This window comes from Heloderma suspectum, chromosome 2, assembly GCF_057233095.1.
Source record: "Heloderma suspectum isolate Gila_16-S chromosome 2, 16-S_ref, whole genome shotgun sequence".
In the NCBI taxonomy this organism is placed as follows: Eukaryota; Metazoa; Chordata; class Lepidosauria; order Squamata; family Helodermatidae; genus Heloderma; species Heloderma suspectum.
In genome coordinates, this window is record NC_139459.1 from 403,411,033 (window position 1) to 403,430,734 (window position 19,702).

Sequence of the window (19,702 nt, forward strand, 5' to 3'; positions counted from 1 at the left end):
CTGCGGCGATTTGGCGGCGGTTTGGCGGCGGTTTGGCAGCGGTTTGGCGGCGGTTCGGTGGCGGCTCGGTGGCGGTGCGGCGGCGTTTCTTCACCAATTTTAGGTGGCCAAATGCACTGGCATTCAGCCTCCCTGAGATTCGTGGAGAAATTCTCTGACATCCCTAACAAATGACAACAAATTTGGAACACTCAGCAGCGGCCACAAGACTGGAAAAGGTCAGTTTACATTCCAATTCCAAAGAGTGTTCAAACTACCGCACAATTGCGCTCATTTCACATGCCAGCAAGGTGATGTGCAAAATCCTACAAGCTAGGCTTCAGCAGTATGCGAACCGAGAACTACCGGAAGTACAACCTGGGTTTCGAAGTGGCAGAGGAACTAGAGATCAAATCGCCAACTTTTGCTGCATCATGGAGAGAGCAAGAGAATTCCAGAAAAATGTCTATTTCTGCTTCATTGACTACTCTAAAGCCTTTGTTTGTGTGGATGACAACAAACTGTGGCAAATTCTGAAAGAGATGGGAGTACCAGACCACCTTACCTGTCTCCTGAGAAACCTGTACGAGGGTCAAGAAGCAACAGTAAGAACCAGACATGGAACAACCGATTGGTTCAAAATTGGGAAAGGAGTACGACAAGGCTGCATATTGTCGCCCTGCTTATTTAACTTATATGCAGAGTACATCATGAGAAATGCCGGGTTGGGTGAATCACAGGTCAGAATTAAGATTGCCAGGAGAATTATCAACAACCTCCGATATGCAGATGATACCACCCTAATGGCAGAAAGCGAAGAGGATCTCAAGAGCCTCTTGTTGAGGGTGAAAGAGGAGAGTGCCAAAGCTGGTTTGAAACTCAACATTAAAAAAACGAAGATCATGGCATCTGGCCCATCACTTCCTGGCATGTGGAAAAAAACCCTGATACTGGGAAAGACTGAAGGCCAAAGGAGAAGGGGACGGCAGAGGATGAGATGGCTGGATAGCATCACTGATGCAATGAATATGGACTTGAGCATGCTCGGGAGAGAGCACAGGACAGGAAGGCCTGGCGTGCTATGGTCCATGGGGTCACGAAGAGTCAGACATGACTGAACGACAGAACAACAACAACAATCATGGATAAAATGGGAACGCAAATGGCATAGGGGACGCCATTTGCATCCCTGCTTTAGCCGTGATAGGCTACGTAAATATTTACGTAGCCTATCATGGGCTACCATAGGGACGCAAGTGGCATCCCCTACTCAGGACACCATTTGCGTCCGCACCAGCCCGGCAGCGGCTGGAAGCCCCGCTGCGGGTTGGCCCAGCCAACGGCTCTGCAGCCTTGTTGCAGAGCGGAGCTGGCCAGGCAGGATTCCGGGGGGAGGGATGGAGCACCTCCCCCCACCTGCAGAGCCCGGCAGAGCCAGGTAAGCGGGGTTTCGCACACCCCTACCTGGAAGCCTAGGTAGAGCTGGAATTATCTGCATGAATAAATTGCCTTTGGTGGTAAACCCATCTATAATACTTCTAAAATACCAGCTGGTCTTTTGAAATTTTCCAAGGCCAAGCAGCGAATTGTCTGAAACTGAAAGAGGTATCGTTTTTTACAAACCCTTAGTGATATAGCAGTAGGTTTTCTGTCAATTTTTGACATAGAGGATGTTGAACATCTGTCCTTTGACTACCCTAATTTTGGGATAAAAACAACCTTCACTAAAACCTCCACTGTGCACTCTATCCTCACATATAAGGAAGCTTTTGCCAATGTTGGGATACAGGTGAAAAGACATTTTTTAAACACCTGGACCCAACCTTTGATTGAAGGGTTGTCTGTGAAATGTCAGGATACTGACACCCATAGACAAGAGACCCTCCTGACTCTGACCCCCTTTGTCAAAAAACAGTCAACTCTGATAAACTTTGACTCTAACAATTTAATAAATCTAGACCTTGATGAAGATGAGATTAGAGTCAAAGAGTTAGATTCTACCAGGCATACAAATAAGAACTCTCCTTGTATGGCCCATTGGACTTGTATGGCCCATTTTCCAGGATACCTTGTGTATACTCAACCAGCTGGCAAATCAGATAATAGAGGCCGTGCCTGGGGCAGTCTAGCAACTGTGGTTTCAGTGGATAGTAACCCAAATATTTTACAGCTTGATGTAAGCGATAGCAGTAACTTCTTAATTCTTCAGGTGGATTGGCCTTCAGGTCTGCCTCTTTTTTTTAGTAAATTAGTAAATTTCCCCCCACAGAATTCAAAGTATGAAGGTACCTCCACATGGAATGAACTTGATCAGGCCCTCTCCACTTTATTGAAATAGAGTGACCCAAAAACCTTGCTAGTAGGTGATATGAATGCTAGAACAGGACAAAACAACTGTAAAATTGGTGAGAAAATGGGACTTACTCCAGAAGATCTGGCTTCTCTCCCCACTAGAAATTCTAAGGATTTGGGGCTTAATAAAGCTCCTCTTTGCTCTTGTTGTTAAGTTTCACTTACATATATGTAATGGGACAGATATAGACCCAGACTCAAACTTATATACATATATTGGCCCAGGGAGCGGGAGTGTGATAGATTTTATGATCATCTCACAATCGGCTCTATTCCTTTTCAACAGTTTCAAAGTCCTTACTAGACCAGAGAGTGATCACATGCCAATTCAGATGTCTCTTTCCTTACCAACTGGATAAGTTCCCCCTGTTTGCGCTTCTGCAAATAATTTAATAACCCAGGGAGAAAAAAGGCTGTGTTGAAATGGGAAGCTGCAAGAAGAAATAAACTTATTTCCAGCAACCTTCAAGATGTTATCTTTGAGAGAGGATTTTTTTTACCTCCCTGAACCCCCTGGGAACTTATGGGAAAATAGTAGAAGAACATCGACCATTTGTGGTCACTACTAAAGCTCCTTTTCCAGGCCTGCACACTAGTCAAGGCTGGTTTGAGAAATGGTACACTGTCCAGAAACATAGGTTGGCAGGAGCAATCAGGAGGTTGAGGCAAGAAGACTCCTTAGAAAATGTTACCATCTACATCAGCTTGCGCAAAGAGTATAAAAATCTCCTGCGCCAGAAAAAGAACAAGTATGTACGACAATCTTGAATGGCGCTAGGGCTGGCAATTCTAGAAAGAGATTCAACCAGATTCTGGATGTTAGTGACAAAAGGGACAAGGAGACATGATGGCTCTATTGATAATCAAATTACTTCCTCACAGTGGCAAGCTCACTTTTCAGCCAGGTTTAGACAATCTTTTGTTGGGACCTCATCGGATCCTCTTCACGGCAGGGATTCTTTCTCTTTCTCTTCCTGCCCTGATTGGGAACCAGTAACCTGGGATGAAGTGTGTGATTCGATTGCCTCCCTGCCTACTAAAAAGGCCCCTGGAGAGGATATGCTTCCTGGTGAATTGTTTAGATCTAATGGATTTGTCAAAAACAAGTCCTGCCAGACAAATCTGATCGCATTTTTTGATCAAGTAACCTCCCTTGTAGACAGTGGGAATGCTGTAGACATTATGTACCTTGACTTCACCAAAGCTTTCGACAAAGTGCCCCATGATATCCTGGTGAGCAAACTAGCTCAAAGTGGGCTAGATGAAACAACGATCCGGTGGCTCCACAGTTGGCTACAGAATCGGACACCAAGAGTGCTTATCAATGGGATCTTCTCAAACTGGGGAGAGGTAACGAGAGGGGTCCCGCAGGGCTCAGTCCTGGGCCCAGTGCTCTTCAACATTTTTATGAATGACTTGGAGGAGGAGGTGCAGGGAATGCTGATCCAATTTGCAGATGACACCAAATTGGGCGGGATAGCTAATACTTTGGAAGACAGAAACAAAATTCAAAGTGATCTGGATAGACTGGAGCGCTGGGCAGAAAACAACAGAATGACATTTAATAGGGAGAAATGCCAAGTTCTGCACCTAGGAAAAAGAAACCAAATGCACAGTTACAAGATGGGGGATATGTGGCTCAACAACACTACAAGCGAGAAAGGTCTTGGAATACTTGTCGATCACAAGCTGAATATGAGCCAACCATGTGATGTGGCTGCAAAAAAGGCCAATGCTCTTTTGGGCTGCATTAATAGAAGCATAGCTTCCAAATCCTGGGAAGTACTAGTTCCCCTCTACTCAGCACTGGTTAGGCTTCATCTGGAGTTCTGTGTCCAGTTCTGGGTAGGGATGTACGAAAGTCACTTACCTGGTCCCGCAGCTTGCTTCTCGGTGGGGGGGAGGCGCTTCGGTTCTCCCCCCGAAGTTCAGGCCGGGGGGGGAGGCGCCTCGCCTCGCCCGGCCGAAATTCAGGCCGGGAAGAAGCGCCCCGTCTCCCCGGCCACGAAATACAAAGTGAAAAAAACAAACAAACCCGTGATAGGCTATGTAACAATTAACGTAGCCTATCACGGCTGAGTTTGGAAATCTAGCCATGATAGGCTACGTTAATCGTTACGTAGCCTATGACGGGTGTTGTTGTTTTTTTACTTTATTTTGTAATGGTGGCGGCGGCAGCCAGTCGAAAGACCGGCCGCCGCCCCCGCCGAAACGCCGCCGAAACGCCGCTGGGACCCGCCGCCGGGAGGGACATTCGCAGGAGATAAGTCCCATCCGGGGGGGGGGGGCGGAGAATTTCACCAACAATTTTGGTTGGCCAAATGCATTGGCATTCGGCCTCCTGGAGATTCGGGGAGAAATTCTCCGCCATCCCTAGTTCTGGGCACCACACTTTAAGAAGGATGCAGACAACCTGGAGAGGGTTCAGAGGAGGGCAACAAAGATGATCAGAAGACTGGAAACAAAGCCCTATGAAGAGAGACTTGAAGAAATGGGCATGTTTAGCCTTGAGAAGAGATGACTGAGGGGAGATAAGATAGCGCTCTTCAAGTACTTGAAAGGTTGTCACAGAGAAGAAGGCCTGGATCTCTTCTCGATCATCCCAGAGTGCAGGACACGGAATCATGGGCTCAAGTTACAGGAAGCCAGATTCCGGCTGAACATCAGGAAAAACTTCCTGACGGTTAGAGCAATATGACAATGGAACCAATTACCTGGGGAGGTGGTGGGCTCTCCCACACTGGAGGCATTCAAGACGAGGCTGGACAGCCATCTGTCAGGGATGCTCTGACTTGGATTCCTGGATTGAGCAGGGGGTTGGACTCGATGGCCTTGTAGGCCCCTTCCAACCCTACTATTCTATGAGTCTATGATTCTATAATCCTGCTTGGTGGTGCCCAATTCTTGCCAAAATGTTTAATTATATAAACCAGCATGGAAAAATCCCCCAGGGCTGGGAAGTGAACATTGTTGTTGCTATTCACAAGAGAGGCTCTAAAGCAGATCCAAATGATTTTAGACCAATCAGTCTGCTTGATGGTGTTTCAAAATTATATACTAAATATCTTTTACACAAATTAGAGTCATGGGCAGCCGAAAACTTGATTTTAGCTGAAGAACAGGCCGGGTTTGCAAAGGGGAAATCTACAGTAGAACAGTGTTTTGTTCTCCATCACCTAATACAGAAATATTCTCAGCATGATAGAAAAGAGTTATTTGTTACTTTTGTGGATTTTAGCTCCACCTTTGACCTTGTAGATAGAGATCGTCTGTGGCAAAAGCTATCTGCCACAAACATTGATAGAAGGCTGTTTCTTTTAATCCAAATGTTCCACTCTGACATTACTCTTAGAGTTAGGCTGGGGGCGAATGGATTGTTATCAGAAAGCACCCAAACTGATAAAGGAGTGTGTCAGGGATGTTTATTGCCCCCTTTTCTTTTTAATTTTTATATTAATAGCATTGTACAAGAACTGAGTGATTTGGAATGCTTCCCAGCTTCTATTCAGGATGTTAAACTCTCAGTCCTCCTATATGCGGATGACATCGCAATGATTTCCCCTACATTAATTGGCAGGCGAAGGCTCTTGAGAAAGTTGAGTACATTTTGCACAAGAGAGCATTTGTCTATGCTAAGACTATTATTGTGGTGTTTGGGAAGAAAAGGAAAACGCATTTGTGGAAGTTGGACAATGAATCCATTGAACAAATGAACAATGTTAGATATTTGGGCCTTAATTTCAACGCCCGACTTTCGTAGAGACAACATCTAGATGTGATTAAGCTGAAATCACCCCATTCTACTCAATCTCTCCTTCAGTTCTCTCGATCACAAGGGGGAAGCTTGGTTGCCCCTGCAGTTGATATATTTCAGAAGAAGGTAGTTTCACAACTGACGTATGGAGCAGAGGTATGTATAGGGATGTACGAAAATCACTTACCGTTTCGCGGATCTGCTTCGTGGTGGGGGGCAGGTGCTCCATCCCTCCCCCCGGAGTCCTGCCTGTCTGGCTTCGCTCTGCAGGGATTCTGCGGTGCTGCCGGCCGGCTCCGCCCGCAGCCAGACATCCAGCCGCTGGGCAGCAGGGATGCAAATGGTGGCGGCCATAGCCGCCACCATTTCTGTCCCTGTACTTAACCATGATAGGCTACGTAAACACTTATGTAGCCTATCATGGCAAAGTAAAAAAAAACGCATATGCAAATGGCGGTGGCTACGGCGGCCGCCATTTGCGTTCACTATTTTTCGCTGATCTATTTTTCGCCGTTCTATTTTTCGCCGTAAATATTTATGTAGGCTAGAACGGCGAAAAATAGTGAACTACACTACGCCCACTACACTATTTGCGTTCCCCTTTTTTTTTCACCGTAATAGCTTATGTAAATATTGACGTAGGCTAAAATGGCAAATAAAAAAGAACGCAAATGGCGGCTGCCGTAGCCACCATCATTTGTGTACGTGTTTTGGGGTTTTTTTACTTTGCCGAAATAGGCTACGTAAATAGGACACACGAATGCCTCTATTTTTGAAGTGGTTCAGAACTCTTTGATGAGATCTCTCTTAACTGTCCCCCAGAGTACACCTGGGGCCCTTCTAAGGGTAGGAGTGGGATTGATTTCAGTTAAAACATCTATTCACGCTACTCTCACTTTGTATTGGCTCAAGCTGACCCATATGAGCAATTCCCGCTTTCCCAAAAAATGCTTTGAAGAGCAACTTCAGACCCCATCCCAAAAGTCTTGGGTAAACCTGACCAGACCTATGTTGCAAGCTTATGGAACTGATACTGAGTCCTTTCCTTCTTTTCCTTCTGATAGAGTAAAGCAGAGGCTTAAAGAAAAAAATTATCTTTCTTCTAAGTGGATGGATTTGGTTACAATCTCACAAATGCCTTATTCTTGCTGGTACCCAGGATATAAGACATCATTTGGTCTGGAGAGTTACTTTACAACTCTGCCTGTGCCTCACTTACGGAAATCATTTACAGCATTGGGTCTACAATGCATGCCCTCTGCCTTCTGGGAGGGAAGATTTGACAATACCCCAGGCCATCAGAGACTCTGTATCTGTGGATCTGGGGAGGTTGAGGATGTCTCTCGTTACTTACTAAGATGCCTGCTCTTTGGCCACCCTAGGCATAAATTTCTTGCCGTTATTTTCCAGAGCCTCCTAAATAGAACACCTTAAGAACAGATATGTGTCCTTCTTTCTGGCACTGATGCTTTTACCTCTGCCTAGGTAGCAAAATTTGCCTTGGCAGCAAAGAAAATGCATGCCAAAACCCAAACAGCCTACTAGGGATGATTCTGTTGGATGTATGAATTTATGTATGTACAAATATGTGACTGTACTGTACTGCTTTTTTCTTTCTCTCTCTCTCTCCTTTTTAAAGTACATTGTGGTAGCCTATGGCTTTAAGCAATAAAGTATCGTTATCGACTTACCATCGAATCCTGGTAGATGGGGGCTTGTTGAATTTGGAGGGTAGAAAAGAAACTCCTGTGGCATAGATGATCCCGGCAATGAGGAGGTCCCCCGGACGGTAGTGGTCCAGCGGGGCCGACTCATCCCTTTCTAAAGTCAAGGGGCATCTGGCCCGGAGCATCCCACACGTGGCCTGGGGCAGCAGCAGCAGCGAGAGCAGAAACGTTCTGGGTGCGCCTGGCGCAGCCTCCATCCTCCTGACAGCTCCTCTGAACTGACTGGATGTAGAATGCGAGGAAGGCAAAGTCCTCTTGCAAGACGGAGGCGTCAGTGGCTTCCCTCATATAGATGGAGCCCAGGGAGGAGAGGGTTCACATCTGGAGGGGGTGGGAGCAGATCAGGTCCACACAGCCGCAGAGTCCTCCTCAGCTGACCTCAAGCTCAGCCAAGCTCTCCGTGGCTCAGGAGGCCTGTGCAAGACGCCGCTTCATGTTGCTCAGTATTCTGATGTTTACCTCAGTGGACTCAAAGGGGAGATCTGAAAAAGCGTCCCTTGAGGTTCGGCAGAAAGAAGAATAAACCACTATGATTTTGATAATTACATGTGGAGGAAGTTGCATCACCTCTGCAATTTCCTGAACTCTCCATTTGGCTGGAGAAAAAATGTTTGCCACAGCTCCCAGATGAAGCTCCACACTCTTGACATGGGCCGGGGGGGGGGGGGAACAGGTGAGCTTGGCCTGGCCTTTACCTGTGGAACACTTTCACGTGAACCAGGATCAAGATCAGGGGTGTTGCCAGGTTCTTAAAAGATCCGGCCCATAACACAAATGTGCATCTATCTATCTATCTATCTATCTATCTATCTATCTATCTATCTATCTATCTATGTTGAAGCACACCTCTAATATATATATGTGTGTGTGTTTCTGTGTTTGCGTGGTGTGTGCATGTGGCATGCTTATGTGTGTGTAGAGATTACATACATACATACATACGTACATACGAAGTGCCTGAAATTATCAGTCACCCAATTCAGTGTATTGGAAAACATCCCGCTTCTGCTCAGGCCAATTGGTAGTCAGACCACTTCAGCTCAGAACCAAACCTGAGTCAATGTTTGGAAAAATGAGTCTTTATGCTTCCTGTTGACCACCATGGGAAACTAGAAAAAAAACTGTACCTTTTTCTCTTGGTCAGAACTGAATGATAATTCCAGGCACAGTAGCCCCCTAGAAGGGGATTACACCTGCCCAATGTCAGAAAAATAGGAGCAGAGTTTATATTTTGATTGTCTTTAAAGGGAACTGCCAATAAAATTTTTATTACTTGGAAGAAGTGGATAAAAAATTCAGGATTCATTGCCCCATCAGAGGAGATCATGACTGCCAAAGTTCAAAATGAAAGCCACAAGGGTTTTTGAGGTCTCCAAAAGAGGACATACTTATCTCCCTATTCTCCTTGTGGACCATTGTTCTGAAAATTACAGACAGCCTAGAGTTGTCCCTACATAAGAAATCAGCAAAGTTTCAGAAGGACAGGTGCAGCAGTTCATGTGGAAGGGGCGTTCTCCAATGTTAGCAGCAGGTTAGCATGGGTGGGAAGGTGCTCTTGCACTCATGTCCTGCTTGTGGGTTTTCCATGGGCATCTGGCTGGCCACTGTGTGAACAGAATGCTCAGCTAGATGGAGCTTGGTCTGATGCAGCATGGCTCTTCTTATGTTCTTAAGTAGGGAGCATGTCCAGAATGTTTTTCTTTCAGCACTAGGCACTTACATTCTCCCCCTACCAATTCTATTCCCCCATGCAACCATCCCTCCTCATCCTACCATCCCCCAGCAACTCTTCATCAAAACGGATGTCTTGTTTTGTGCAACTCTCCTCTACCTCCTCCTTGTTCTGCACAAGCTCTCATTGCATCTTCCTCCCCATGAGTTCATGTGTGCCAAGATTTCACCACGATTCAGCTAATGAGCCAGTTTTCAAAACTAGGGCTACTGTATGGAGAACCTCTGAGCATGTACTAAGTGCCTTTCCCTCACCACTGAACCTAGAGTTCATGCAAAAACCACAAAAACCCACAAAAGACAAAACACGCATAGGACTGAGCTGAAAGGGTAGTCAATCCATTAGACGCAATTGAGTAGGCACTGCCTTAAGCCTGCAGTACCGTTCTCACAACTCAGGGCTTATTTCTGAGTAAACATGCAGAACATCAAGGTGCAAACCTCCCTGCAAAAGTAACTTGTGCTGGAATCCTACACACACTTTTCTCAGGGTAAGCCTCTTTAAACAGTTTCAGGCCGGATTCTTTCCTGGCCCTACCTGGAGATGCTGGGGATCAAAGCCAGGACCTTCCGCAGGCCAAGCAGCTGCTCTGCCACTGAGCTACAGCCCTTCCTGTTGCTGGATAATGGCAGCAGACAAACAAAACAGCCCCAGGTTTGTTTCTCTGCAAACTAGGGATGTCAGGGAATTCTGCCATGGATCTTGGTGAGGCCCAATGATAGCGCATTCGGCCCCCCGAAATCCGTGGCGGAACACAGCTCCCCACCCCGCAAATGCTGCGCGAAACTGGATGCCTACCTGCTGCCATTCGCGCTGACTTGCAAATGGTGGCTGCGGCCACCATTCACTTCATCACTATAGCCGTGATAGGCTACGTAAATACTTTCGTAGCCTATCACGGCTAACGCGACTGTGGCTCAGATTATGAGCTTCTTGTTGCAAAATTTTGGCTTAAATTGAAGACCATAGGGAAAACTACTAAACCATTCTGGTATGTCCTAAATCATATCTCTTATGAATATACGGTGGAGGTGAGGAATAGATTTAAGGGATTAGACCTGATAGACAGAGTGCCTGAGGAACTGTGGACGGAGGTCCGTAACATGGCTCAGGAGGCAGCAACAAAATCCATCCCAAAGAAAAAGAAATGCAAGAAAGCCAAGTGGCTGTCTGAGGAGGCTTTACAAGTAGCTGAGGAAAGAAGGGAAGTGAAAAGCAAGGGAGAAAGGGGAAGATATATCCAACTGAATGCAGAGTTCCAGAGAATAGCAAGGAGAGACAAGAAGGCCTTCTTAAATGAACAATGCAAAGAAATCAAGGAAAACAACAGAATCGGGAAGACTAGAGATCTCTTCAAGGAAATCGGAGATCTCAAGGGAACGTTTTGTGCAAAGACGGGCATGATAAAGGACAAAGAAGGCAGGGACCTAACAGAAGCAGATGAGATTAAGAAGAGGTGGAAAGAATACACAGAAGAACTATACAGGAAAGATCTGAATGTCCCTGATAGCCTTGATAGTGCGGTCACTGAACTTGAGCGGAACATCCTAGAGAGTGAAGTCAAGCGGGCCTTAGGAAGCATTAGTAACAACAAAGCTAGCGGAGATGACAGTATTCCAGCCGAGCTATTTAAAATCCTAAAAGGTGATGCTGTTAAAGTGCTGTACTCAATATGCCAAAAAAATTGGAACACTCAACAGTGGCCAAGAGACTGGAAAAGGTCAGTTTACATTCCAGTTCCAAAGAAGGGAAACGCCAAAGAGTGTTTGCTGGAAAAGATTGAAGGCAAATGGAGAAGGGGACGGCAGAGGATGAGATGGCTAGATAGCTTCACCGATGCAATGAATAAGGACTTGAGCACGCTCCGGGAGAGAGCGGAGGACAGGAAGGCCTGGCATGCCATGGTCCGTGAGGTCACGAAGAGTCGGACACGACTGAACAACTGAACAACAACAAACCTTAACAATCTTGGAGTTTAGTAAACAACCTTACATTTCTATATCATATCAATCTTATATTAAAGAAGAAGGTCTACAATTCATTCCCAAAAACCTTTCTTCTTCTTCTTCTTCTTCTTCTTCTTCTTCTTCTTATTATTATTATTATTATTATTATTATTATTATTATTATTATTATTAATAGTGATGATGATGATGATGATAAATATATAGTATTATATAATAATAATACTTAATATAAACCTTTAACCATCAGTGATATATTTCATACTATATATATTATCTATTTTTAAATAAAAATATATTTTAGGGATGGCAGAGAATTCCGCCACGGATCTCGGTGAGGCCGAATGCCAGTGCATTCGGCCCCCCGAAATCTGTGGTGGAACGGCCTGCCCCCCTGCCCCCCCGCGGATCCCCCCCAGGACGAGACTTATCTGGGGCGGATGTTCCGGGTGGCAGCGGCTCCAGCGGCGGCTGCGGCGGTGGCGGCTGGTCTTCCGACTGGCCGCCGCTGCCATTTGATTTGCATTCTTGTCGGGGTTTTTTTTTTTTTAACAAGACATGATAGGCTATGGAAAGATTTATGTAGCCTATCATGGCTGGGTAAAATATATATATATATATTTACGTAGGCTAAAACGGTGAATCAAAAAGGGACGCAAATAGCGCCCGCTACGCTATTTGCGTTCCCCTTTATTTTCGCCATCATAATCTACGTAAATATTTACGTAGACTAAGATGGCCAAAAATACGGAACGCAAATGATGGTGGCCGTAGCTACTGCCTTTTGCATACGCTTTTAAAAAAAAATTACCCTGAGCCCTCCGTGGCCGGAAATCCAGCTGTGGAAAGCTCTGGCCTGGGCCTGGCCGGCTGCTCCGCAGAGCTGCGGCGGAGCACAGACAGCTGTGGAGGATTCTGGGGGGGAGGAACGGATCGCCTCCCCCCCATCGAGGATTCCGGGGGGAGGGATGGAACGCCTCCCCCCACACCATCAACATAATCTGCGGAAAGGTAAGTGACTTTTGTACATCCCTAAAAAGAAAAGCAAGGAGGAATAAAAGATGAAAGAAAATAAACATATATGTAATCATACGTCTTCTGAGCTAAGCTGGATCATATGGACTAAACACAAACACTTAACCAAGCTTGTTTAAAAATTCAAGTTCATGGGGTTGTAACCAAGTTCTCACGCATTTTTACGTTCAGCCATGCCTCCGCCATTTCATGATTTGGAAACTTCTTCATCTGACCTTAGACACAATAAAAAGTGTAGCAGGATATTTTAAGTAGTATTGTAAGTTCAATTTTTTTGCCATATTTTTTGCTTTGATAAATTGCCTTCTTTTATTTGCCACCTCTTTGATGTAATCTGGAAATAGCATAACTTTATCTTGTTTCCAGGAAAGGCTTCCACCCTCTCTTGCCAAACGCAGGATATCATTCTTTGTGGAGACTTTTGCAAATTGAGCTATAATCATGTAATCAGTCCCTTTAGCATTTGGCCCACGGAATGCCTGCTCAATATCAAGTAAATAATCAGATGGGATAGGGAGTATCTCATGCAAAAGTTTATCCACAAAAATAGGCAATTTTAAATCATTAGACAAATTTTTAATCCGAATACTATGTACATTGAATTTCTTCATGAAGGCCTCTAGTTCAGAGATTCTGTCAGAGATATTTTTAAAACAAATTTGTGATGTAGTTTCATTTCCTGCCAGTTGCTCTTCAAGCTCATTAAATTTTGTCTCCATTTTTTGCTGTGACACATTAATTAAATCTATAGCTCCTTGCAAGACGGTGATGGAATTTTGGATTAAATCCAACCTTTTGACTTGCTCCGTAAATTGCAAAGATAAAGTCTTTATCAGGGTAAATAATTCCCCTAAATCTTCTGTTGTCGAAACTTTTGACACAGGAGGTGCAGGGGGAGTTGATGCCAGCTGCTTTCTTCTTCTCGCATTTCTTAAATCATCCCTCAGAAGTTGTTGGTATTTCTTAAAGCATATATTATTATGGAACACATCAGCCTTGATATCTCCTATGAAATAGGAGTCTCAGTACAGCTTTTTGCGTTGGTAAAGCTCTGGGGAGATAATCCTGAATTCCAGCCCCGCCCTCACTATCTCGTGAGGAATACTTTTCTCCAAGATGTTAACCAGAGCTGTTTGCCTTGCCCCCCTTAAATTGCCGGGGGGAGATGAAAAGGTTTTTCAACCTTTTAAAAAGCTGTTTGAGAAAGCTCCTACGGAGAGCCCGTGGGAAGCTGCCAGAGCGACATCGGTCCCAACTGGAAGTCCGAGAGAGTCATTCTGAGGAAAAGGGAAATGATTCGGCAGCGGGTGCAGCGGCAGGTGCGGCGGCAGCGCGGGGGGTGCGGTGGTGGCGGCCGCAGGTGTGGTGGAGGCAGCAGATTTGGTGTAATATTTACGTAGGCTAGAACTGCAAAAAATAATGAATGCAAATGGCGGCTGCCATAGCCGCAGCCATTTGCGTACGCATTTTTTTTTTACTTTGCCGTGATAGGCTACATAAATATTTATGTAGCCTGTCATGGTTCAATATGGTTCATGGTTCAATACGGTTCAATACAGGGACGCAAACGGCAGCAGCTACGGCCACCGCTAAACAAAAATTGCAAAAGCGTTGCCCTTATTTTCGCCGTAGTCTACATAAATCTTTACGTAGACTACAGGGACCAAATAAGGAACGCAAATGGCGGCTCCCTATGGGGGCCACCATTTGCGTACGCGCTTTCTTTCTTTTTTCAAAGTCACCCGTGATAGGCTACGTGACGATTAACGTAGCCTATCACGGCTGACTTTGCAGATCTAGCCATGATAGGCTACATTAATCGTTACGTAGCCTATCACGGGGCATTTTTTCTTTTTTTTTTCTTTTGAATTTCATGGCCGGGGAGACGGGGCGCTTCTCCCCAGCCTGAATTTCGGCCGGGCAAGGCGGGAAGCCTCCTCCCCGGCCTGAACTTCGGGCGGAGAAGCGAAGCGCCTCCCCCCCACCGCGAAGCAAGCTGCGAGACCAGGTAAGTGACTTTCGTGCATCCCTAGATAGGCTACATAAATATTTACGTAGCCTATCACGGCTGAGTAAAAGAAAAACGCCGCGCGTACACGAATGCGTTCCTTATTTTGGCATGTCTAGACTATGTAAACATTTACGCAGACTGCGGCAAAAATAAGGGGAACGCAAATAGTGTAGACGCTATTTTTTTTTTTTTTTACTCAACTGTGATAGGCTACGTAAATATTTACGTAGCCTATCACGGCTGACTGCAGGGACACAAATGGCAGCGGCTACGGTTGCCACCATTTGCGGGCCTGGCCGGCCAGGATTCGGGAGGGGAGGGACAGAGCGCCAGCCCCCCCGGCCAGAATTTCGGGGGGGAGGGACAGAGCGCCTCCTCCCCCCAGCCAGAATTTCGGGCGGAGGGACGGATCGCCTCCCCCCCCCACGAATCAAATTTCGTTAAAGGTAAGTGACTTTCGTACATCCCTAAATTACCCATTTTAAGAGAAGAAGGGGGAAAAAACGAAAAGGATGAATGCAAAGAACGGATATTCATAATCAGCTATCTCTGGCCTTACAGACTCTTGCTTGAACTTGAGCTGGGAGGATTACGGGGCGGGGGGAGAACCATATAAGAGTCAGTGTGGGGGTGGCAGTGGTGGCAGTGCCCAATCCGCCTCCCCTTACCGTGCGCCGCCCGATGTGGGAGGCTCACTTTGCGTGACAGAAGTCCCGGCACGGGACGTGTCTCTCCACTGGTTCTATATCTCTGTGCTGGTCACAGGGCTGACATCACAGACTCCAAGGACAGCCTCATGCTCAGCAGGCCCATCTTCGGCTTCTGCCGTCCTTGGGGGGTTTACGTCCCTGGGGCAGAAGACTGAGCTGCCCATGGAAGTCAATGCAGATGAAGGCCAGGCTTTTGGCATCACTTTGATAGGGCAGTAGCGTCTCTTCCACCTCCCCCCCCCCAAAGAAGAGGCAGGAAAGGCAGGGGCTCCTGCTCTCTTGAACACAGGCCTTGTGATGAATGTGCCTACTTGGGAGCATCTACGGTTGATCCCAGGTCGGCTGCTTTGGCTCTGCCTGTGCGCCTGGGAATGTCCCGAGGCCTCCCAGGCTGTTGGCGGCTGGGGGGGAATGGGGGCGTCAGCCACTGCAGCTGGGTCTGGAGCCCTCCCCAAAGGTCTATGTGTTGCTCCTGGTCTGTTCATACTCCTGCTGCAGAGGCTTTTGGCGGAAGAGCAGACTCCCCCAACCTGGGCTCCACCAGATTGGTTGGACTACAACTCCCATCAGCCCCATCCAGCATGGCCAACAGTCAGGGATGCTGGGCATTGCAGTCCAGAACACCTAGAGGGCACCAGGCTGGTGGAGGCTGGGGTAGATGAGGGACCATACAGTCTTCTGGCTGTGTTGGGTTTTTCTACTGCTGCTTCTTTATTTTGGTTGCATTGTGCAGGATTACGCACCATACACATGCGGGGAGAACAAGAGTTAGAGATAAAGGTTTTCCCTACAAGATATCTTACAAAATTTTAAAATAAATAAGCAAAAAATATGGGATAGGATTGCTGGAAAAGGGGTTAGACAAATGCATGGAGGAGAAGGCTATCAATGGCTGCTGGTCATGATGGCTATTTGCAAGCTCCAGTTGCAGAGGCAGTAGACCTGTGTACACCAGTTGCTGGGGAACATGGGCCAGAGGGGGCAATTCTTCCAATGAATTGGGGGGTTAGGGAAGAGTAGTTGGGCTTCAGCCCTAATGGGCCTCCTCCACCTCCTCCCCACCCATCCCCCTTCCCCCAATCCCCCCTTGAGGAGTGGGGAGAGGGGAAGGGGAAGGGAGTAGCATTTCACAGTGTCATAACAACAAGGCCTAAGCCATACGGTCTTGCAGTTTTCATTTTTGAATCTTTGGTACCAAGAGGGACAGATTTGGGGGTCATTTGCATGAAGTGGGATCTGTCTGGGGCAGTGGAATTCAAAGTGATGATTGTGTAAAGCTCGCAAGTTTTAGTTTCAAAAGGATGAGTCATCATAAGGCTGCAATATCAAGTCTGACCAATACACGGTGCTGTGGAGTTCAGGGGTTGCACAAAATGGTGGATGAACCAATATGGCCACCATGCTTCGGAAATCTGCATCCGAAGCCTGCACACCCCTATAAAAATGTCAGCCTATTGGTGTATTTCAAAACAATATGAATCAGATTTATTCCTTTGTTTTCATCATCAGATGCTCCTTTGTATTCAGATCAGGCCTCAGTACAATCATGTAGCACTTGGGAAGAAACATGCAGCCCAGCAAGCCAGCACTGGAGGCCAAGATGGAGAAGACCTGCACGGCCACCATGTATTTCCCCTTCGTGCTCAGGTAGGTGGGCACAAAGGACACCCAAACACTGCAGAAGACCAGCATGCTGAAGGTGATCAGCTTGGCTTCATTGAAGGCGCCAGGCAGCTTCCTGGCAAGGAAAGCCACCGTGAAGCAGATGGCAGCCAGGAAGCCCATGTAGCCAAGGGCAGCATAAAACATGGCGACAGACCCTTCGTTGCATTGCAGGATGATCAGTCCAGGCTGGGAGTGCATGTCAGTGTCAGGGAATGGCGGAGAGATGCCAAGCCAGATGGAGCAGATGACAACTTGCACACCAGAAGAGGAAAGGACGATGGAGTTGGCCAGACTCTTCCCCAGCCATCCCCTCACCCTGTTCCCTGGCTTTGTAGCCAGGAAGGCCAGCACCACAGTGATCGTTTTGGCCAACAGAGAAGAGACGGCAACTGAGAAGATGATGCTGAAGGCCGTTTGCCGGAGGAGGCAGGTTGCTTTCCAAGGCTGACCAATGAAGAGGAAGGAGGACAAGAAGGAAAGCAGGAGGGAGATGAGGAGAATGTAGGAGAGGTCCCGGTTGTTGGCTTTGACTACTGGAGTGTCAAGGTATTTTATGAAGATTCCTAACACAAAGCTTGTGGTTAAGGACAAGAATAGGGCAAAGGAAGCCAGGATGATACCCAAATATTCTTCGTAGGACAAGAAGGTGATATCCTTGGGGATACATTCATCCCGGTCCTTGTTTGGATGCTGATCATCCGGACACTTGGTGCAGTGGTCTGCATCTGGAAAAACAAGAGAAACAACTCCCTTATACCCTTAGCAATCCCTGTTATTTTACATTCCATCAAAGATATTTTTCTGGTGTGATTGGAAGATTGGAAGGACATATTAATGTCATGAAGGGCACGGTCAGTCCCGCTGGGCCTCATCAGTCTTCCATGGCCACAATCCGCTTTTCATGTGTTTAAACATGACCTTAACCCAGGGATGGGGAAACTCTCTTCTGTGGGCCTAATTTGGCCTGAATATGTTCCATATTCATCCCATGAAACCTTCATGAATCCCTCCAGGGGGAGGACTGGACCCCTGAAAGAATCACTGCTGTTTCGCCAACCTGGATTGGAGATAAATGTGGGGAATGCAGGCTGGCCGAGTGTGTTTTGTGAATTTTGTGGATCATCCATGTGGTATGTTGGCTGGGAATGACATGATGTCAGGGGCCTGGCCCTCTCCCTGATGTCTTCCAGGGCACGGAGGGCAGGCTAGGAAGGCGCCCAACAAAATTTAGTCCCCCACTTCAAAATTTAGTCCCCCAAAATTTAGTCCTCAGACAGTTGCCAAGGAGCTCGTCACTTGTGAGGGAAATTCCAGGTCAATGGCCCACATTGACTACGATCCTGGTAACTCCTCTGCAAGGGGACAGCCATTTGGGGAAAGAGCTTGCCTGTCTTCCCCACACACTCCCACAGCTTAGACAAAGAATGGAGAGGACTTTGATTGACACAGAGGAGGGGATACAGGGCCGGGTTGCACATCATGATAAGCCACCATGAGACAAACAGTGCTGACAACCAACTGTAGGTTGTTGGGTCATGCGAACGGGGTCACGGAGAGCTGAACGTGGCCTCTGCAAGCATCTTGTGCTGCTGCATGTGGGAAATGTGGACTACAACTCCCATCACCCACATCCAGCATTGTTTACACTGTGCCTCCACCTGTGCTCAACCAATGCTCAACCAGGATCATCCCGGGAAGCTGCCCGCTGGGAGAGGCAGGACAGATAAAGGGAAGGGCTCCTTCACATAACACAGAGCTGAACAATGGAATTCACTTCCTCAAGAGGTTGTGATGGCCACCAGTTTGGATGGCTTTGAAAGCGGGTTGGACAAAGTCCTGGAGGAGAAGGCTATCATCGATACTAGTCCTGACAGCCATGTGCTACCTCCAGCATCAGAGGCAGTGAGCCGATGTACGCCACTGACGGGGAACATGGGTGGGAGGGTTTTATTGCCCTCGTGTCCTACTTGTGGTTTTCCCACTCATTTATTTTGTTGGCCCTTGTCTGAACAGGGTACAGGAGTAGAGGGGCCTTCGATGTGACCCAGCATGGCTCTCATATTCCTGTGTTCATTTGTGAACAAACTGAAATGTTACAAACTGCCACGAACCCGCCACTGACCTCCTTCCAAAGGAAACCAAACCTTGGCACAAACTCCATCCATGGAATTTCTTACTGCTCAGAGACGTCGGGTGAACATTTATTTATTTTATTTATTCCATTTCCTTATCACCCAATAGCCGAACCTATCTGGGCTGTTCACAAAAATTAAAACCAAAATGCTCAGGATAAAACAATATAAAATATAAAGAATTAAAACCACATTTTCACGATACAACCTGAATAAAACCAGAATAAAACCTGGCAGCAATGCAGAGATTTAAAACAGGGATTTAAAAATGCCTGGGAGAATAAAGAGGTCTTCACCTGGCGCTGGAAGGAGTACAACGTAGATGTATCTCTCTAGGGAGCTCATTCCACAGCCAGGGTGCCACCGCAGAAAAGGCCCTCCTGCTGGCAGCCACCCACCTCACTAATATAACAATATGAACCATGGAGGGCTTGCACATGATGTAAAGTGCTGGGCACATGCAGGCTGGCGGTGCTGATCCCTGCCCCATCCTCTGCCTCCCTCCGCCCCACCCCTCAGTCCGTCCTCCCAGGTCATTTTCATTAGTCGTTTTGTGAAATGAATTGTGGCTATTACTATAAAGGATACAAATGTTAAAATGCCTTTAGGAAAAACTTCAGTGAACATGTCTGGGTGGATCT